The sequence below is a fragment of the Pteropus alecto genome, unplaced genomic scaffold (genome assembly GCF_000325575.1).
Source record: "Pteropus alecto unplaced genomic scaffold, ASM32557v1 scaffold94, whole genome shotgun sequence".
Classification (NCBI taxonomy): domain Eukaryota; kingdom Metazoa; phylum Chordata; class Mammalia; order Chiroptera; family Pteropodidae; genus Pteropus; species Pteropus alecto.
In genome coordinates, this window is record NW_006437736.1 from 4,780,779 (window position 1) to 4,803,723 (window position 22,945).

The window sequence follows — 22,945 nt, forward strand, 5'->3', positions numbered from 1 at the left end:
AAAGAGACCTACCCTCATTCAGGACCCACCAGCGAGGCCTTCTGAGGGGGCATCTGTGCTATAAAAGACAGACCCCTCTGAGGCCTGGGAGCCCGGGGCACTTTAGAGAGATGGAAATGTCCTGTAGACATTTGTCAAAACTCATTGCCCTATAGGTTTAAAAACAGTCATTTTTACTATGCTTCAATAACTCAGGCTTGAAAACATTTTTTTAAAGAAGTCTTCACGGTCAGTTCTCTGACTTTTCTACCCACTCCGACTAATCCTCAAGCATGGTGGGGAGGCGTATTTTAGGATGATACTGAATCAAAGTGGCGCTTTCAAGGGCAATGCTCTGCTTTCACAAGAGCTCCTTTGGGTCTTTATCTTGTGGCTGGTCTTCTCGAAAGTCGTGGGAGCCAGGGCAAAGGGCACTTAGCAACTGTGATGGTTAATGTTATGTGTCAGGTTGGCTGGGCTCCGGCATACCTAGATGGCGGGTAAAACATTATTTCTGGGTGTGTCCGTGAGGGTGTTTCCAGAAGAGATTTGGTTCAGTAGACTGATGAGGAGGAGGGCCCTCACCGACGCGTGTGGGCCTCATCCAGTCCGCTGGGGGCCAGAATAGAATAAAGAGTGAAGGAAGGATGAGTTCCCTCTCCATCTTCTTGAACAGGAACAGTCATCTTTTCCTGCCCTTGGACGTCAGAGCTCCTGGTTCTCGGGCCTTCGGGCTCTGGAACTTTCACCAGCGGACCCTCAGTTCTCAGGCCTTTGGCCTTGGACTAGTTCTTACCCCATCGGTCCCCTGTTTCTCAGGCCTTCAGATTCAGACAGGATTATATTATCAGCGTTCTTGGTTCTCCAGCTTGCAGATGCCAGAGTGTGGGACATCTCAGCCTCTCGGTGACGTAAGCCGATTCCTATAATAAATCTCCTCTTATATATGTGTATATATCCTATTGGTTCTGTTTCTCAGGTGAACCCTAATACACCAAAACGAGGGAGTGGGAGAGAGACAGGAGGATGCTGACAATGTTTCTTCCTGCCTGAAATGCTCAGGACAAAGGCTGTATTGCAGGAGAAGAGGGATGTGACAGGGAGGAGAGAAGGAAGCTGAAGGACAGGGGACTCCAGACGCCCAGGAAAGGGAGATTCAGCATCGTCTAAAAAGCCATCTGAGAAGAATGGCTTTCGCAGCTTCCTCTAGACTCTGTGTCCCCAAGCAGTAATGATCCCTGTGCTCTGATGCTAGTAAGACATTCAGAGCCAGGGTTGGGTGTGTGATTCCGGGCCTGCTGCTTCACCAGAGGGAAAGGAAGTCAAGGTGGAGTTTGTCACTGTCACACCAAAGCCGGAGATCGGCTCGAGCACAGGGTCGTTGTGCCACTACCCAAACCCTAACTAAATCAGCCAGTCCCAGCCACTAGCTCTCAACAAAACATGACAAACAGCCCCTTGCTAACGGTCCTATCACCTTCCAGCCCTGCTGAGCCAAGTTCAGTCCCAGGAGACAAATGATTGAGATGTCTGCAAACTCCTCCCTGGAACTCATTCCCTCCAGAAAGTGAGAATGGATTGAAAGGCACAAAGACAAGAAAGAGAAAGGAAAGTGAGTGAATGGATGGAACAGAGGCTGGACAGCTGGACAGGACCCCAAAGGTTATGGGGCTGAAATCATCACTCCTCAGTGAGGCCCCAGAAAAGAGAACTAACTACACTTCTGGATACCCCTCTCCCTGTAAATTCTTTCCATGTTGGTGACGGCCAATTTGTATCCATCTATCTTTATGAATCTTCGTAGTACATAAACACTTAGTGAAAAAGAGACTAAGCTGAAATCTGGATCTCTGGCAGAATCCTCATCAGAAATAGAGGTGAGGGCTCCCCTCATACTACATTAATTCTTGGATGCATTTTTAAAAAAATTTTGGCAACTATGTATTTGACAAAACATAGTATGAGAAAACATATGTTTTGTCAAATACATAGTTGTCAGATTGCTGCGGAGGTCACGGTCAGGGCATAGGTCTGCCAGAGGACATGCAAAAGAGTGTTCATAGCAGCATTAGTTGTTAGATTCTCTGAGCTGAAAACAACCCAGCTGTCTATCAATAGTACAGTGCTTAAATTAATTGTGCTATATTCAGAAAAAGACTGCAATACAGCAATGAAAATGAACTACCAGATATGGGTGACATGGATAAATCTCACGTACATAATGTTAAGCAAAAAAAGAAAAAGGCCAAATATCAGAGTACATGCCTACGATTTCATTAGAGAAAGCTCAAAAATAGGTAAAAATAATCTATGATGATAAAAATGTAAAAAGCAGTTGCCCTTGGGGAATGACTAGAAGGGGCGAAGAGACTTCTGGGTGCTCACGTGATCTGTTTGTTGATGTGAGTGCTGATAACATGAAAGCATCTGTGTAAAAAATTTATCAAGCTGTACGTTTGAAGTTAGCAAACTTTATGTATATTGTATTTTAATAAGATCTGTGATACGCCCATCTATCTCTATATCAGCATCTACATCTACATGTGGAAATAGAGCTAGAGATAGAAATAGAGATAGTCAGGCTCTAAGGATTTAACACTTTAAAAATTGTACAATCCATGTCCTCATGGAACTTATGAGCAAGTGGAAAGAAAGACATTAAGCAAATAATCACCCAAAAGCATAAATAAAAGCAAACTGTGGGGCTATGAAAAGCAAGTGAGGGCGATAATAAAGGTATCTGTCATTTGTCAGAGGTGGCGACATATGCAATCTAAATGTTCTCCAGGTTTTACTCAACCTTTGAGAAGTCCTCTAATTGCAAAAAAAATAGGACAACTCCAACCTACAGATCTATACCTTAGGGTTATAGACAGGGATTTTCTCTTGTGCAGAATTAGGTGAATGATGTTAAATGGCTAGAGATTCACCCAACTCATTTTTTCTTCCTGGACACTAAGTTAGACTACATTCCCCAAACTCCCACGACCTCAGGCATGCCACATGACTGGGGCCTGGCCAATGGAATGTGAAAGAAAGAGAGGTGTGAGACTTTTAGGCCTGGACCATAAAAGCCTCCACACTTGATCCTCCAAGTGTTGGTCTCCTCTTCTGGCTGAATGTAGGTGAGCCACACAATAAAGAGGGGAGAGCCGCAAAAATGGAAGGAATCTGGGTCCCTGAGTCATAGCTTAAGAAATAGCTGCTTGCCAATCAGAAACCCTTGTTTTGGACTTCCTGTGAGCAAGAAATTTCTCTTGGATTAAGCAAAAAAGAAAAAAAAAAGGAGAAAAAAGGATATTTGTCATTTGTCTGTAACAAAAATTGCAAAAAGGCAAAAGAATATGTGGGAGATGAGTTAAGGGGCAACTGCGAGAGTTTAGGCATGGACCCAGGGCTGGTGATGGAAAGTGGCTGATAGATTTTAGTTTTTGAAATTATAATTTAACAGCAGCCCTAGTGAAAAAAAAAAAGAAACTATATTAATAGTAAACAAAAACATAACAAAAAATAAAACCTCTGTGGCTGACAATAACATACATTCATCCATATACTTTGATATCCCTTGATTCATCAATATTATATTTGAAATTAACCCCTCAGGCCTCAGAATCTAAATACTTTTCTGAATCAGTTTTGGCCATGGACAGTCACATTGAGCATTATATTGGAAGTCATATGCTGCTTATCCTAATGGTTAATATTTATTGAGCACTTGCCATTTGCCAAACCTCCTTCTTAGCATTTATTTGGACTGACATACTCGATTCTCATGACAATTCTGTAAGGCAGATGCTGTTATTTCCCCCATGGACAGTTGAGGATACTGAGGCAGAGAGAAGTGCCCTAGGCTCCCTATGTATCGAAGGGCAGGGAGTATGGTGCTAGACCTGCATGTTAACAAATAGGCTGTAATTCTTCTCATGATCAAATCTTTGACCTTGACCTTTTTGGAACATTTGACTAACACAGTAATTTCCAGGCATATCAAAGAGTACTGGGCTTTGTTTGCGTTTCCGATCTGGTTAAATTAATGGTTCTGTTTTTTCCTTAATTGAAGTATACATTCCTGGAAGTTAAATAGCTTCTCTTTAAAGTCAGCTGGAAGCCTGTGACAGCTAGACGTTGGGTGCTCCATGTTCTTCATGACACATGAATCAGTCACAGCAACCACTGTTGGCTCTAAAGAGTCTATGCTGAATTCCAAAATATTTGGCAGTTTCAACAGCACTAATGGCATTTCCTGATATATAATGGGAAACCTGAGAATTCAGCAAGGTCTTCTTTCAATGCTTAATCATTATATAACTTTTTTGAGGAAGCTTAATGAAGGGAGCAACATTAAGGAGTAGTCAGCCCTGTAAGGTGCCACCAAATCAAGTAACTCAACTGAAGTGACAATCAGATGAATGGAGAACGGTTACATATGTGCTGGAGGTGACAGCTCTGTTACAGCTGACTGCAATGCTAGGCGGCTGACAAGTTTCTTTCGACAACTATTGTAAGATGCATCCACTTTTCATAAGAACATAGAATATATGAAATACCACATTTCAGATTGAGGGGAAATAGGGTATTCTGGAACTAAAATCCCCCTTTTCTTTAGATAAGAAGTTGATCTCCTCTTTGACGGTAGCCTGTCTCTTCACCTCTCTAGTGTGGCTTTCCTGCATCCAGTTCTAGACTTTCAAATAGTTTTCCCTGCCTCAATTACCCTCATGTCCCTCTAACCCAAATATATCAACCATAAGGTAAATGCATTCTAAATCTTTTGAAGACTGGGAAGGCGGGGGTGGGGGGGATGCTGGTGTCAGGTAGTATTGTCTCATATTTTATTACGACCATTCATTAGCCTTGTGAGTATAAGCAGGTTGCTGTGAGTTCAACTTCAAATGCGAGAGAACATAGAAATAATTTAACATGGAGTCTTACACTCAGGGATTTATCAATGAATGTTAAGCTGGTATTATTACTATTAATATCATCATCATAGTAGATCTCTTAGCTCTGATTAATCAAAACTCATAGTCAATTGGTTAAATCGAAAAGTCAGATCAAGTGTGAAATTATTAATAAAAAAGTTATATTCAATTGTCTAATTCTACCTATATTGAGTAGCTTGCAGCAGACCAACGTTTATGCCAAGAAAAAGTAGGAAAGCCAATTAAAAAACAAAAATAAATCTGAAGTCATGAGGGAGTTGCTGAGGTAGCCAGAACATGAGAAGTCAAGATCTCAGGGAGGAGGAATCATAGAGAGGTGAGCCAACAATCTCCTCTCTTTTTCCTAGTGTCATTTGCAAGGTATCCAGGCAGAGGACAACTGTTAAGGGCAGAGATTCCAGGAAAGCTTCTGAAAATCTCACAGAGCTGGGAATATGAAAATTATAGTTCAGGGCTTCCAAAGCAGCCAAGAATTGAGGGACCGAGATCTCTGACAGAAGAGAAGCATAGAGAAGTGAGCCCAACACTCTGCTCCGCGAAGCCTTTGCACAAAGCAGGTTAAAAAGCCAAATAGAAACGTGCTGAAAATTTTAACCCTTTAATGGTTACATCCATAATGTAACATTTAGGATTCTAATACACAAGCTGAATAAACAAGGATGTTTGTTTGGGTTTTTTTTTTTTGCATGTAAAATTTATTTATAAAGAGGACTAGAATAGAAGGGTGCCAGAGTTTATGTTCTTAACTAACAGGCCATGTGGATTTGGTGACTTACACTTTAACCTTGATCTCTTTAGCATGTTGTGGCTTAAGTGTGTATTTTCAAGAATATCAGAGGATCCTGGAGTTTGCCAGAAATAGTACTACATATATCTATTTTAAAGTTAAATCTGTAATTTAAAATCTTCACAAAGAAATATCCAGGGCCAGATGACTTCGCTGATGGATTCTTCTAAATATTTAAAGAAGAAATGACACTAAACTTAAACAATTTCTTGCATATACAAGCAAAAAAGAAAACATTTTTTGAACTCATTTTATAATGCCAGCCTAACCTTGAAAACAAAACCTAACAAGCATATGATAAGAATCAGAAATTACAGGTCCATCTCACTCATAAATATAGATGGAAAAATTATAACCAAATATCACCTAACCGTGTATAAAAAGAATAATATATGACAACCAAATTGGGTTTACTCCAGTAATACAAGGTTGGTTTTACATTCAAACTTAACCAATCAATGTAGTTCATCACATTAGCGTAATTAGGAGAAAAATCATAAGACCAGCTAAAAAAATAAATTCAAAGCCTTTGCACAAAGCAAAGGAGAAAAATCATAAGACCAGCTAAAAAAATAAATATAAAGCATTTATAAAACTGACTTCCACTTGCAATTTTAAAACATCTTACCAAACTAGGCCCGGAGTGGAACTTTTTAAATCCATTAAGGATATATATTTTAAAAGCTATAGAAAACATACTTAATAATATAATAGTGTAAGTTTCCACCTGAGATCAGGAATGAGACAAGAGTGTCTCCTATCATCATTTTAGTGAACATTCTACTGGAAATTATAGCCAGTGCGATAAGGAAAGAAAAAAATAAACGAAAGGTATAGGGATTGAAAAGAAAGAAAAGTATCACCCTTATTGACAGATAACATAATTATGTACATAGAAAAGCCAAAAGATTCTCCAGACAAATAATTAAATTAATAAGGGACATTGGAAAAGGTTAGCAGATATAACATCAATATATATTTTAAATAACATGTTGCTATACTATCAATAAGTAATTACAAATGAACTACTTAAAGCTACCTATGCAATATTAAAAAATACCAACTACTTAATTCTAAAACAACATATGATTAAGACTTTTCTACTAAAAAACTGTAAACCATTTACTGAGAGAAATTTTAGGCCTAAGTAAATAGAAGTATCTGCTATATTTTGATAGAGAAGGGGACCTGATATTTTAGTTGTTAATTCCTTCTAAATTGATCTATATATTCGAAGAAATCTGCAGCAGGTGTGTGTGTGTGTGTGTGTGTGTGTGTGCATGTGTGTGAAAAATTGATCTGCAGTTCTTATATTTATATGGAAATGAGAAGAAGCAATAATAGCCAAGATAATCTTGAAGAATAAAAAGAGAATGGAGGATTTACCCTACCAGATATCAAGACTTAAAACCACAATAATTAAGATAGTATAGTATTGGTGAAAAGACAGACAAATAGACCTACAGAATTGAAAAGGGATTCCCAAAATAAAGATGAAAATGCATGGACTGAGAAAAGGATGGTCGTTTCAATAAGTGAGGCTGGGTCAATTGGACATCCACCTGGAAATCTACCTCATACTACACATAAAATTCAATTCCAGGTGTATTATAGGTCCAAATATAAAAGGTAAAACAATAAAGCATTTAGAAGATAACAAGGAAGAATATTTTTATGATCAGAAGCAGAACCATAAGGGGAAAAAAGTGACTAACTATACCATGATAATATCAACAACGTCTGTTTTTCAAAAACGCCACTAATACAATAAAAAGACAAGCCAAAGAGTGGAAGAGGGTATTTGTGATACATATATCCAATGAAGAACTCAAATCCAGAATACACACACAAAAGAAAAAAAGTCTATAGATCTATAAGAAAAAGATGTAGACATTTCAATAGACAAATACAAAAATGACTTGAACAGGCACTGCATTAAAAAGAATATTCGAATGGCCAATAAACATTTGAAAAGGTGATCGTCTTCATGGGAATACAAATTAATGCCACAGTGAGATACCTAGCACCAAGATCTTAGTTTCTAAATATTATTCTCTAATTAAAGGAATCAGGGCTCCATAGAGAAATGAGTGATTCTAAGACCGGGGCAGAGAAAACACAATATAAACTGGGAGTATCTTGTAGCACTAGAAATTAAGTAAGTGCTTAAAAAAACAAAGAGATGCGGGGAGGCACATTAAAAGGACATAGAAGCTATCCTGAAAGAGCTCTCAATGGCCAAAGCTGGAAAAACTTGAGCAACAAATAAGTAATATAGTATTGAATCATAACCCAAAATACAAAATTAATATACATGAGCTCATAATGGAAGGAAGGAAGGAAGGAAGGAAGGAAGGAAGTAAGGAAGGAAGAGAGGGAAGGAGGGAAAGAAAGAAGGAAGGAAGGAAGGAAGGAAGGAAGGAAGGAAGAGAGGGAAGGAGGGAAAGAAAAGAGGTGAGACAAATCTTTCTTGCAGAATTCCAAATAATGTCTGTAGATACTCCCCCCTCCAGAAGGTGAAACTTAATTCTCCCTCACCCCACCCCCACCACTGCCCTTGAGAATGGGCTAGATTTAGTGATTCATCTCCAAACTATAAACTAGGAAAAGGAGGAATAGTGACTTTGCAGTGAGAAATATGGCGACCACTGCCTTAACCGAGTGATGAAGGTTAATAACATCATCGGTGATGTCACGTGGAAGGTATGCATTCCTTAATTACGGTGAGATGAGGAAAGCACTTCTCTACTGTGGTATTATTTCCAAAAACCTTTAACCCTATTCTAGTAACGACATCAGCCAGACTCAGATTAGGGAGTATGCTACAGGATATCTTGCCAGTATTTCTCAAGACCACCAAGGTCATCAAAACAAGAGAAGACTGGGAAACTGTCATAGACCAGAAGAGGCTGGGGAGACATGATAACAATATGAAATGTGGCTCCCTAGAATGGCTCCTGGAACCTCAAGAGGACAATAATGAACAAACTGATGAAATTCAAGTCGAATCTGGAGTTTACTTAGCAGTAATGTACCACTGTCTGTCTGTTTCTTCACTTTGATAAATATACAGTGGTAATATGAGATGTTAACAATGGATGTGGCCTATACAGGAACTTTCTGTACTATCTTTGCAGCTTTCCTGTAAATCTAAAATCATTCCACAAGAAAAGATTTATTAAAAACAAACAAAATCAATAAGATACCACTTCACCCCCACGAAAACAGCTAAAACTAAAAACCACAATGACATAGACAATATCAAATACCAGCAAGAGTGTTGGAGCCAGTAGAACTTTCATACGCTGCAGGTGGCAGCAGAAACCACCGACATAACCACTGTGGAAGACACTTTGTCAGTATCTACAAAACCCGAATATGCGTACAACTTAGGATCCACCAGTTTTCCTCCTAACTAGATACCCAAAAGAAATGCACACATAAGATGATCACAAAACCTGTGTAAAAATTGTGAAAGCAGCACTATTCGTAAGAGCCAGATGCTGAAAACAACATAAATACTCTCCAATAGTAGAATGGAGTATTCATCACTTCCAAAGCACCATTTGCACGCAGAGGATTGACAGCTGTCTAGGTGTCTTATTTTGGCTGCTATTTTGAGTGCTTACTGTATACCACTACATATCTCTGGCTGCTATTTTGAGTGCTTACTGTATACCACGACATAGCTCATAGGATGGTGACCAAATTATTGCTACACTAAACAACATAGATGGGTTTTACAAACATAACAGCAAAAACAAAACAAAACAAAACAAGCCAAAAACAAACAAAAAAAACCATTCTGTTTGATTGAGATAACAGGCAAAAGTAATCGATGCTTATAGAAGTCAGAGTAGTGGCCACGTTTGAGGTGAGCATGTGTAACAGTTGGCATAAGGGAAGATTTTGGAGTGCTGGCAAAGTTCTATTACTGATCTGGTTGCTAGTTACACTGGGTGTTCACTTTGTAAAAATACATCCCCCTATACTCTTAGCAATGTGCACTTTCCTATAAGTATGCTAGCTGGTCTTCAATAAAAACTTTTCTTAAAGCTAAAAAAAAATGATACATAATACTTCAAACCTGTTTAATTTTAACTTAAAGCATATAAAGGCACACTCATTCACCACTCTTTTGATGTGCAGCCAAGGCTCTTCTTTGAGAATGGGTCTGCTAACTGCAGCTTCTTGTCATCTTTCTTACATAAACCACACCCATAATGCATCATCTACAGTTTCCAGCATCAGTTTCTTTGAAGTAGCAAGAGACCTTAAAGACCCCTGTAAAACAATCTGAGTGCTGAATCTTGCTAGAATTTTATGATTTTCCCAATCCTTTCCTTGTCTCAACCACACCCAATTTCATAGCATTTTTTTTTTTGCAGTCTTTTCAAAGCTTTCAACTCAGCATTCATAGAAATATTTCTCTCTTTTTTTCACACTTTTTTTTTTTTGGTTTATATTTCATTGAGTAATTAACAATGAAGACTGGCATAGATAGTTTTGGAACTAAACACAAATGACCCTTGATAGACATACAGTTCTACTGATGGGAGCAGCCATATGTGGGTGTCCTGGAGAGTAGCCCACATTTTCAGGCACTTCCCATGATGTGGGCATACATTCATCGATGTGTTCTGCCGCAGGTATGAAGAGCTTCAGTTAATCCCCCGTGTCTGTCATATGGAGTGGCCACTCATATTATTAAGTGTGCTCCTACCACTGTCATTTTTGGAGCATCTTTCACCTGGGTCACCATGAAGGTCCCTTAATAATTTTCCACACAGGTACCCTTTTTTCTCTAAAATACAATGCACGAAACTGTTTCCTGCTTAAAACTCTTTAGACGTAGAGTTCCTGGTGTATAGTGATTAGTGGGTGCTCAATAAATATATGATGAATGAGGGAATGACTAAATGAGTTTTCAGCTCCTCCGTGACAAAGTTCCAGCTCATTGGTCTGTCCCACTAGGCCCTTCCTGGTCAGATTCTCTTCTCCTTCCAGGCATCTCATCTTACATCTCCTCAGTGCATCCTGCACTGCAGCCCCACCAAGCACCTTCTGATCACCAGCCACACGCCATCACACACACTGGTCCTCTACGTGGAGTGGTCTTTTTTCATTGCCTTACATGGAGTCACTTACGTAAGACAGTCATTTCTCTTCAAAGCTGTCCCTGATGTATCCCGGTGGAGCTCATCAGTAGCTCCGATCTCCTGCTTTACAAATCTTGTTATCATCATCCCTGGTCATAGTCCTGTCCCTCCCATGAACAGTGCAACTGAGAGACTTGAGAGCTGGGATTCAGCCCTGTTAATTGGCTTCGCAGTCCCACTGTCTAGCTCAGCCTTGGCATAGAGTTGGTGCTCAACACAGGCGTGAAGGCAGGAATCAGCTGGCCTGAGCTCAAACCCTGACTCTGCCAATTGATAGCTGCGGAGCCTTAGACAGATTCCTTCTCCAACACTCACTTTCCTGTCAAACGGGAGCAATGATACCTACCTCTCATCGTTCCTTTGAAGATTGAATGAGATCTCCTAGGTAAAAAGCCTGGCACATGAAAAGCACTCAATAAACACAACCTGAAAACACATGGGAGTGCTCACTCCCAAGATCTAGACAGCTGTCCACCGATGTCCATCCAGGTCACATACAGTCCAGATGTGATACAGTCCCCAGTATCTGCACACGAGCTAGACACTCAATAAATATTTTTTGAATGAGTGAATGATGCTCTTCCATCCTTCATCCCCTTTCTTTGTTCTGTTCTCTTTGCCCTTACCACCATTCTCCACATCCAGGCCCCAGCTCTGTGGGTTATTTGAAATTAAAATCCTGAAGTTATTTTTCATAAGCAAGAACAATCACTCTTGGGTTTGCTGGCACGGCATCCTGACAGGGGGCTGGCAACAGCCAGTTCACAGTGAGCCCTGCCAGGGGGTTGTGCACATGCTTCTAAGAATAACTCAGTGTCCAAGAATTCCGCCTGTTCTATCGCAAGCTGGGGCCGGCGGGCAGCTGGTTTGCATTAACGTTAAGAGAGATGGTATTCCACTTTACTACAGCAAGCCCGATGCACCTCCTTCCTTTCTTCTGCTCCTGCTCTGAGCTGCCATTGAGCAAGCAGAGTCTTCATTTAACAGTATTGAAAGAACCAGGAAGGGGCCTGGTTAGAGGTAAACTGCAGAGTGGATGGAGTCTGCCTTCTGGGTCCTTTCATCTCACGTCTGGGTCATCCATCACTCTCTCATATGGGTATCATTCTGAGTCCGCACATGACCCCAGTACCAAGGCCACAGGAACAACCCATCTAAACTTGCCCTCGTAAGAACAGCCAATGCCTGAGATCATTCCTGACCTTCTCTTCTTTGTTCATTCATTCATTCATTCATTCACTTCTATACAGAATGGTTGAATACTAAAGCATGGTCTGTAATGGTTCTTAGAGTAGAAGGAGCAGTAAGTACAGTCTCATATAAGACATTTGGAAATGTCGGAGAGCACTTAAATTTGGTGTGTCGCAATGTACCAATGGCATTTGATGGGCAAAAAATATCTAGGATATTTTGTATCCAGGAATATTCCCATATGACGATGAATTACTCAGCCAAAAAAATGTCCATAGTGTCCCTCTTGAGAAATACCAGTGGAATGGAGCGTACCATCCTATATTTATCCTCTCCTCCTACTGCATAGCATATTGGTTATAAACGCAGGCTCATACGTACATCCTGGCCTCTGCATAGCTTTACACCATGTCAACCCAGATATAAAACTCAGTTCTTTCTCCAATTCCCTCCGAAACTAGCTTGCTCAAAGCTCTTGTGCAGGTGGCAGACTTCCTCCAAAGGTGTGGAGGAAGTAGAGAAAAGGGTTGACATCAACATAACATGAACAACGTTAGAAGGAACAGCAGAAACTCCTTTTAAAGGCCCTGGCCACCCATGACAGGAAAGCCTCTCATCACTGCTCAGAGGCCCCATCTTGACCAATCTCAGTGGTTCCTCCCTCCCTTCCCATTCCTTCCCATCACCTCTCTTCTATTCTCTGTCCCCCACTCTCAGAAATAGAAAACGAATGCCTCTCTTTTTCTCGAGCCTCCTCTCCATGTGCCTGTGAGCCCACTGAAACCCATGCCTTTGTCAGGCTTGCCTACTGCTTAATGGACAAACTGAGGTGTTTTGAGTCAAAGCTGTTCCCTCTCTTAAAAAAATGAAGTTAGATCATAAATGTTTCACCTCATTTTTCCCGTTGATGTCTTAAATAACAAACCCGAATTGTTGAGAGAAACAAAGCAATGTGGAAAGCCAGCGGGCTGGTCCAGGAGGAGTTCCTGGGCAAGTCTGACTTGAAGAGTAGATGGGATTTAGAGAGAACTAGAAAGAGAATCCAATGGCATCACGACATCAATAAAAATGTGGAGGCTGAATTGGCACAGAATATGTAAGGGAGATGAGGAACTTGTTGGAGCCAAAGTCAACCATATATTGGCTCATAGTGAAGGATAAAAATAAGAGCATTAAGGTGGAATCATGAGTAGAGGGCTCTGAACGTGTCAGGTTAAGAATCTGACCAAAATACGATCTCTCCTTTGGGATAGGCTAATCCATTTTTAGGAGGTTTTTGTTGTTGAGAAAACCGTATCAATGATCCTTTTAGATATGCAAAAGTAAAGCAAGAACATCTTGGAGAAAGATGGGAATCCAATAGATTAAATCCATCTAATTTAGACACACCAGCTGCATAACCTGTTTGGTTAACCCCAAGCTTCCCAGCGCAATGTCTCTGCAGACATTATTGCTTTTCTTGATATAGAAAAGTTTCTCTTCTATATGGATTTGTCTACCATACAGGTGAATCTTTTTTATTCTTTTGGAGATGGGTGTGTTTTCTTTAACAGTTGTTTGCAGAAGGACAGAATTCAAATGGACAAGTGCTTGGGAGGAACTAGCAAATGTGCCCTCTGTGCCCCTCACAGAGGACAAGAGAAAAGGAAAGAGTTGGACTGCATTTGGTCCAGCTCCGTAGACCTCACATGAGGTTCATCCAATCAGCTTTGTTGGTCTCACAGCCTGACTGCAGCATGCTTACTGCAATAACATTGAATTCGCAAAACAAATTCATCCTAAGAAGTTACTGCTGTATTTATTTAATATTTGAAGTCTTCTCGTAAAAATTTCTTCATTAATCTTTGTATAGAAAAGGATTCTTATAGTCTACCACTATGATTCTTCCTGGCCCAGCATCCATCCATTCCCACTGATTCTGGAAATAGCACTCCAGTTTCCATCAGAAGCTAGTGCAGGCATGCGCATGCTCGCTCGCGCTCTCTCTCTCTCTCTCTCTCTCTCTCTCTCTCTCTCTCTCACACACACACACACACACACACACACACACACGCTGCCTCTGTAACACAAGAGGCAACAACAGTATTACAATTAGGGTGTGCTATTTGTTGACCATGGTGATTGGTGGCCTGTCCTCACCACCAAATCTGAAATAGAAACCAAAACACTTTAGATCATATCTCCCTATTTTAATTTCCTGCACAGCTCTTATTATCTGATGTCTTTTCTTACATTTACTCATTTTTCTGTGTGTGTGTGGTATAGTGTGGTGTGTGTGTGTGTGTGTGTGTGTGTGTGATGTGGTATAGTGTGGAGTGTGTGTGTGTGTGTGTGTGTGTGTGTGTGTGTGTGTGTGTGTCTCCCACTGCTGGAATAAATGCAGAGATCTTGTATGTCTTTCTAATGCCATGTGCCCTATAACCTAAAATGCTGCTGGAACATAGAAAGCAATCGATGTGTTTTGGTTGAATGGTTTAACAAACAATAAAACAATGAAATGGTTCAACAGTAACAATGTAACTTAAGTGTGTCCAATCAGAGCTAATCCTAGAAATGTTGCTCGCATGATCAAGGAAAAGTCATTCAACAGTGAGTTGCCAGAGGTCACCTCAAGATTAAAGCCCCCTCATCCTAAGAATAAAGTCAACACCGAGGAAGATAGAGATGTAGAGAAGAAACTTCCTGATAAAATCATATGACTATCTGGATTTCTGAACTCAGTAACTAAGTAACTAAGGCCAAAGAACCTTTCAATTGTTCAATCGACATTTTTTTTGTGCACAGTCCTGTGAGGGCTGTGTTCCTATGATTCCAAATTTTGTAGTATTGGGGGTGCATCTTTAGGACTCTAAGCTGTCAGGCTACAATTGTGCCTGCTGACCTCTGTGACACAGCCAGATCAGTTCTACAGAGCACTCCAGGCCTGAGCCTGGGGATGTATGCTCCCTCTAGGAAGGATAGTGTCTGCATTGTACTCTTCCCAGACATTTTTCCTAAAAAGAGGGAAAACTTTTGCAGGAAACATTAGCACATACATGGTTTCCTAGGGGAACAACCTCAAACCTTATGGAACAAGTACAGACACAACAGATGCCATGGCCCTGTGCCCACTTCCCTCCACAGGAAAACTGCCTGAAGAAGGAAACCAGACATCACCTTTTGTAAACAGTGTACAGCACTTCTTCAGTATTTCTCTTGTGGTCTAGCATGGGATGGAAAGAAAGGGCACTAAGCACAGTGACAATGGATCTTGGACCTAGTTCCTGCTTCATCTTGCTCCCTGCACTAAGGCCACAGAAACTTTCAGTTGTTCAATCAACATTTAATATGCACAGTCCTGTGAGGGCTGTGTTCCTATGATTCTTCTTATTGAAGACAAGTGGCCAAAATTCAGATGAACTAGTTTAAGTCAAAGGGGAAACAAGAATATTTAAGGATTCTAGGAATCTTAGGAAAAGTTTCAAGGAAGTCCAAGACTGAATTAGAGGGGGAAATGCCCCTCTAATTTTAGTCATTTTCTAAAAATCTGCAGTGCTTTGGAGAATGAAGGTTTTCTAGCCATGGCTTTAAACATCAAGAGATTAACAGCTCTTTATATGACATCATATAAAGAGTTTCCATACACCCTCTCATCTACCTCTTTTTCTGTGCCTTGGGCTCCGTCGTCTCTGCAGGCTGGTCTGGAAAGAAAGAGCACAGAGAACTTTTTGAACATAATGTGGCCAGAGAAAAATGGCCCAATCTGCAATGGGAAATAAGTTTGGAATACAATGTTGGAATCAGATTGTTACAGAAGTTTGCATTCATTCTATTGAAAATGAGTAATTATTTAAGACAGACAATATCTATTGATTCTGCAATATTTACTAAGAACAAAGTATATGCAAGGCCCTGTACTAAAGAAATAATAAATAAGGCACAGTCCATGATCTCAAGAATATTTTCATCTAATATGGCAACTGAAAGATGAATCTAGAAACATCTAGAACAACACTGTCCAATAGAAATAGAATGTGAGCTACAAATTCAACTTTAAATTTTCTAGTAATCACATTATAAATATAAAAAGAAATAGGTGGATCTCATTTTAAGAAATATTTTGTTTAACCCAATATATCGAATTTATTTCAACATGTAATCAATATAAGAAATTATTAATGAGGTAGTTTACATTCTTTTTTTTAATTGAGTTTCCAAACCCAACTGTATTTTTATATCTCAATTTGGATTAGCGCCATTTTAAGTGTTCAATAGCCATATGTGATTAAAGCTATCGTATTAGACAAGGATGTTAATAGGAAAATCATCACAGTTCTTACATTTCCATGGAGGAGAAGTACAGTGAATATCTGTCTTTCCTCTCCATTTCAACCATTTTCCTTGAATGATACTCTAATTTTCCTCTCCAGAGTCACCTGTCCTCTACTTAGCTCATATACATTTTGGATGGAGTTGATGCCATGCCAGATCCAGAGGTGGCTATTAAGGTCATTATATGGCTCTGGACATCATTATTGGTTCAGGGGTGGACATTTGACCCAATCAAAGTCATTCAAGTACAATGATCCTTTTGTTGGAACTTTTAATGAAGCCACCATGATAAGGTTAGAGAGAGATGAAGAGAAATTCAGTTCTCTTAGTGTCAACTTAGCTCTTAGAGAATTCCTGAGCTTTTCAGTTACATGGATCAATAAACTTTTTACTTAAGCCAGTTTGAGTTTGGAGATTTTTTTTAAAAAGTGCCCTGCTGTAAAAAGGAACTTCTGAGGGGAAATTTAAGAAAGAGAGAGAAAAGAAGAAGAAGAAGAAGAAGAAAGAAGAAGAAGAAGAAGAAAGAAGAAGAAGAAGAAGAAGAAGAAGAAGAAGAAGAAGAAGAAGAAGGGAAGGAAGGAAGGAAGGAAGGAAGGAAGGAAGGAAGGAAGGAAAGAAGGAAGGAAGGAAGGAAGGAAGGAACTTCTGTTCCACTCCCCAGGAGGAGGAGGAGGTATAGCATGATTTCATTCAATTTCTATCTCCATTCCTATATCCATATCCTCTACCTGAGAAGAGAAGTAACTTAACTGGTGATACCAGTGAATCCTGACATCCATTGAGCTACGTATACCAGAAGACAGCATCACTACACTAAAATAGCGATATTGCTTGTCTCTCATTTTCACTTGTCTCTTGCTCTGTTGAATCACAAATCTAGCCAAGAATCTGCTTTCTCTGTCCAAGCTTCTCCTCCTGCAACTGAGTGGTTGAGTCAGGTCAGCCCTGGGGAACTAACTGCATTTGATTTTTGCCTCTACAGTGGTACCTGGTTCATACCAGCAACACATTCATAAATGTGGTATATTGCCTCAGTTTCCCCAAGACGATCAGGCATTAGTGGTAAACAATGCATTTTTATGGAAAGGAGATGATATGAATGTCTTATCAGAAAAATTCTCTATCCTTGTCTGGGTCACGCCCCTTTGGAAAATTCTCAACAAGTTTAATTAATTTTTCAATCCCTAAACTTCACCACTTACTCATCAAACATTGAGAGAGTACCTATTACATACAGGGCATGGTAATAGCCACTGAGGGTACAAAGACATCACTGAGCTCAAAGAGGCAATGTTTAGTTTATGAAAGTTTTTAAAAATGAAATACTGTAATAAGAGAGACAAGAACATGAAGGGAACATTGAGAAATGACACTTAAAAAGGTCAGGCGTAGTAGCTACATTAAATTTAAATAGACAACAGAATCCAATAAAAAAAGGCAGCAGTTGGCAGAATGGATGGGGGAAAATTATCTAATTACATGCTGAGTAAAAGAGACACACTTCATATTCAAAGACACAAATAGTTTGAAATAAAATGATAGGGGAAAAAATACCATGTAAACAGTATCTTAAAAAGAGCTAGAGTATTTATACTAATAACAGGCAAAATAAACTCAAAGAAAAAATTGTTAGTAGAGACAAAGAGAAATATTTTATAATGATTAAAGGGACAATCCATCAGGAAGCTATAACATATGATAACTATAACAATGTAACAAGTGAGCCCCAAAATACAGGAAGCAACAGAACTGAAGAGAGAAATAGACAATTCAACAACAATAATTGGAAACTTCAGTATCCCATTCTTTCTATAATGGATAAGATATCTATTCTTGATGGATCTATTTAAATAATGAGCATAATATCAACAAAGAAATAGAACACCTGCACAATACAAAAAACAACTAGACCTAAGAGACAGCTATTGAGCACTCTAGCCAACGGCAAAATTCATGTTCTTCTAAAGAGCACATGGAACATTCTTCAGGGTAAAATATTTGTTAGGCCATAAAACAAGCCTCAATAAACCTAGGAGGATGGAAATTATATAAAGTATGACATCTAATCATAATAAATAGAAATCAGAAATTTATAACAGAAGTAAATTTGAAAAATTGACAAATATATAGTCATAAAACAACATGTTACTAGTTAAAAGAAAAAATAATTCAAAGAAGAAATCAAAATAGAAATTAGAAAATACTTGGAGATGTATGAAAAACGTGCGCGTGCGCACACGCACACGCGCGCACGCACACACACGCGCGCACGCACACACACACACACGTGCGCGCGCCCACACACACACACACACACACACACACACAATATGCCAAAACTTATGCGATGCAGCCAAAACAATGCTGAGAGGGAAATTTATAACTTAGGTTAAAAAAAAAAAAGTCATCTTAAATTGATAACCTAAACTTTCACCTTAAGAAATTTGAAAAGAAAGAGCAAACTAAACCCAAACAAGCAAAGGAAGGAAATAATGAAGATTAGAGTGAAAATAAAAGAAATAGAGAATAGAAAACAATAGAGAAAAGAAACAATGAAACCAAAGATTTCTTTGAAAAGATCAATAAAACATAACAGATCTTTAACTAAACTGGCCAAGATAAAGAGAGAATACTCAAATTACTAAAACCAGAAATGAAATTATTATCTACCCCACAGAAATAAAAGGGATTCTAAAGTAATAATATTAACAATTATTTGACAACCAATTATATAACATAAATAAAATGAAAAAATTTCTAGAAAGATACAACTATAGAAACTGACTCAAGAAGAAATAGAAAAAGTGAATATACCTATAACAAGAGATTAAATTAATAATCAAAAAGTCCCACAGTGAAAAGGCCAGATCCAGATAGCATTACAGGTAAATTCTACCAAACCTGTAAAGAATTAATGTCAATCCACCATAAACTCTTTCAAGAGTAGAAGAGGAAACACATCACAACCCATTTTAGAAAGCCAGTATTGTTCTGATACCAAAACCAGATAAAGGTGTCACAAGAAAAGGTAACTACAAATCAATATCCCTCATGAATATTGACACAAAAATTCTCAAAAAAGTGCTAGTATATTGAGTCCAGCAATATATAAAAAGGATTACATATCATGACCTAGTGAAATTTACCCCAAGAATTCAAGATGAGTTTAACGTATGAAATCAGCATACAAAAATCAATCAATGTAATATACAATACTAATAGAATAAAACAACATGATCATCTGAATAGACATAGAAAAAAGCATTTGACAAAATTCAATAAAATCATAAAGATGTCAACTCTCATCATTTTTATTCAACACTATGCTGAAGCTTCTAGTCAATGCAATTAGGTAAGAAAAAAAGTACCCATATTGGAAAGGAAGAAGTAAATGTATTTCTATTCACAGATGATATGATCTTGCATATAAGAAACCCCAAGGAATACCCCAAAAAAAAAAAAAAAAAAGAATAAATGAATTCAGCAAGGTTACAAGCTAGAAGATCGGTATACAAAAATTAATCATATTTCTATAAATTTGTAATAAATAGTTCAAAAATAAAATTGAGAAAACAATTCTACTTATAAGACCATTAAAAAATAAAATACTTGGGAATACATTTAACAAAAAAAAAGTATGTTGAAAACTATAAAACATTGCTGAAAGAAACAAAAGAAACTATATAAGTGGGAAAGAAACCAAGTCCATAGATTGGAAGACTAACTGTTTTTAGGATGGTAACTCTTCAAAATAATCCACAGAGTTGAGGCAATCCTTATCAAAGTCTCAAATGCCTTTTTATTTATTTATTTATTTATTTATTTATTTTTATTTATTTATTTTTATTTTTTTTTTAGAAATTGACAAGTTAATGCTAAAATTCATATGGAAATTCAAGAAACCAAGAATAGCCAAAACAATCTTGAAAAATGAGAATGAAGTTGAAATATTCATACTTCCTGATTTCAAAACTTACTTCAAATCTACCATAATCAAGACAGTCTGCTAGTGGCATAAAAATAGATACATAGATCAATTGAGTATAATTGAGAATCTAAAAATCAAAACTTAAATGTATGGTCAATTGATTTTTAACAAGGGTGCCAAATAAATTCAATAAAGGAATAATTGTCTTCTTAACAAATGGCACTGGGAGAACAGGATATCCATGTGTCAGATAATGAAATTAAATCTCTACCTCACATCATATACACAAGTTAACTCAGAATGGATTATAAACCTAAATGTAGGTGTTAAAACTATTTTTTAAACTATAAAACTCTTACAAGTAAATCATCACGACCTTGGATAAGGCAATGGTTTCTTAAATATAACACCAAAATTACAAGCTACGAAAGAAAAAATTAAAATTAAAGTCTTTTCTGCTTTAAAGTATACTATCAAGTAAGCAAAAAGTCAAACCCTAGCATGGGAGACAAAATTTGCAAATTATATATCTGAAAAGATACTTGTTACAGAATATATTTTAAAAGCCACAAATGGCCAATAAGCATGTGAAAAGATGCTCAAAATCATGAGTCATCAGGGAATGCAAATCAAAACCACAATGAGAAACCTCTTCATACCCACTAGGATAAATATAATAAAAAATATAGACAATAACAAATATTAGCAAAGATGTGAAGAAATCGGAACTCTCATATATTTCCAGTAAGAACATAAAATAGTGCAGTCACTTTGGAAAATAATTTGGCAGTTTCTCAAACAGTTAAATACTGAGTTATCATATGATGACAATTCCACTCATAGACCTGGCTCCAAAAGAATTGAAAACATGTCCACTCAAAAACTTGTACATGAATGTTCATAAAAGAGTTATCCATAATAGCCAAAAAGTGGAAACAAACCATGTGTTCATCAACGGATAAAAAAATAATCAAAATGTGGTATATCCATGCCATGGAATATTATTTATCCATAAAAAGACATGAAATACTGACACTTGCTACAACACAGATGAGCCTTGAAAACATATGGTAAATGGAAGGAGCCGATCATGAAAGACTACATATTTTCTGATTCTGTTCATATAAAATGTCCATAATAGGAAAATCTACAGAGACATAAAATTTATTAGTGCTGCCTGTATCTGCAAGGGGAGAGAGAAGGGATAGAGAGTGAGTGCTCATGGGTACAGGGTTTCTATTTGGGTTGATAAAATGTTCTAGAATTAGATGCACAACTCTGTCAATATACTAAAGACTACTGAAATGTATACTTTAAAGGAGTGAACTTTATGGTATGTGTATTATATTTCAATCAAACCGTTATTTAAAAAAGACTTTAAGGACTCAAGGAGGACATCCCCAAAAAGATACTCTAAAATCGATTTTTGAATGGAAAGAAGTTTACTATAATCAACCAAGACACATTTAGTAAGAAATTTTCAATGTAAGTTTACAAAGCATTCAGGTTAAATATTATAAAAATCTCTCAAATTAGTATATACACACTCTAGAAGCTTATAATCTAGCTGAGGACACACTGGCAGGAAGTAAGAAAATGTAGGTCACTTAGCATTTCCTAAGTTCCTACTCTGTCAGGCTTTTTTTTTAAAACCTATGTATTATATTTTCGTTTATATCTCACAACATCCTATTTGAAATTTGAAAGCTAAGAATATGAAACTCAGACAGGTTGGTTGAATTTCCAAAGACTATTCAGGTACTAGATTAAACACCTGGTTTGAACCAAGGTCTGCCTCAACACGTCGCCACATGAATAGTGTCAGATGTTATGAGTCCTGAGTGATGAACTTCATAATTTATCTTACCTGACCTGCTACACCTATTCTTTTCCCAGAACATCTGGTAGACCATAGCAGAGACCTAACGGCACCAATGGGCTGTGTGGTAGTCTTCAATAAAAACAGCCCAACTCATTCCAGAATATAACTTACCGAATTCTTTCTCCCTTACACATGGATATCCTTGGCCCCACCCCTGTACAAATGACTTATTTCTTAAATGTAATTGTTTGCTCTTGTATAGTTACAACCTTTACATTTCCAGCAGAGACATCATGCCTTTGGATTCTGATTCCATTTCAGTTGTTAGTCCAGGGATCCTGGTCGGCGTTCAGTACACTAAACAGTAACCAAAATAAATATCCTAGGAGCCAGAATCCTAAGGTTGTCTCCCACTCGGGAGTTTGTGAGGTTCCCGTTGTCGGTGTAGGTTTTCCTTTCAAGACAAGACAAGCTATGTATGTGCTAAGTAGGAATGTTATATGATCCACCCAGCTCTCCCCCCAGTGCTAAAAGGAAAATACAGTTCGAATTTAAGAGAGAAAAATGGCGCCAGAAAGAAAAAAGAGCCAAACTAAATTTGGCATTTCACCTTTCATTTCCCCCCAAATGCTGCCTACCCACAACCCCCCATCAGTGTCAGATGTTTCAGATGTCTTCATTGTTCCCTCCCCCAGCCCAGCTCCAAATCCCAGGAAGGGGAAGGGGTGGCGGGGGAGCGGGGGTGCGAATCAATGCCATACAGATGTGTTTATCCCCTCTTGCCTGGATGAAAGACTGTTTTCAAGCATTTTGCATATCTTCTAG

At 38.3% G+C, this 22,945-nt stretch overlaps 1 long non-coding RNA gene across 8 annotated transcripts in view; it reads right to left on the reverse strand.

Annotated features, from left to right (window-relative positions):
* LOC107195859 overlaps positions 1–22,945 on the reverse strand; it is a 120,542-nt gene that overhangs the window by 14,511 nt on the left and 83,086 nt on the right. For 3 of the 8 annotated variants that reach the window (XR_003047118.1, XR_003047112.1, XR_003047116.1), the window contains one exon: positions 15,697–15,739. The exons of the other annotated variants lie outside the window; for them this stretch is intronic. This is a non-coding gene — a long non-coding RNA (uncharacterized LOC107195859). The remainder of the gene's footprint in view (positions 1–15,696; positions 15,740–22,945) is intronic. 8 annotated transcript variants of the gene reach the window in all.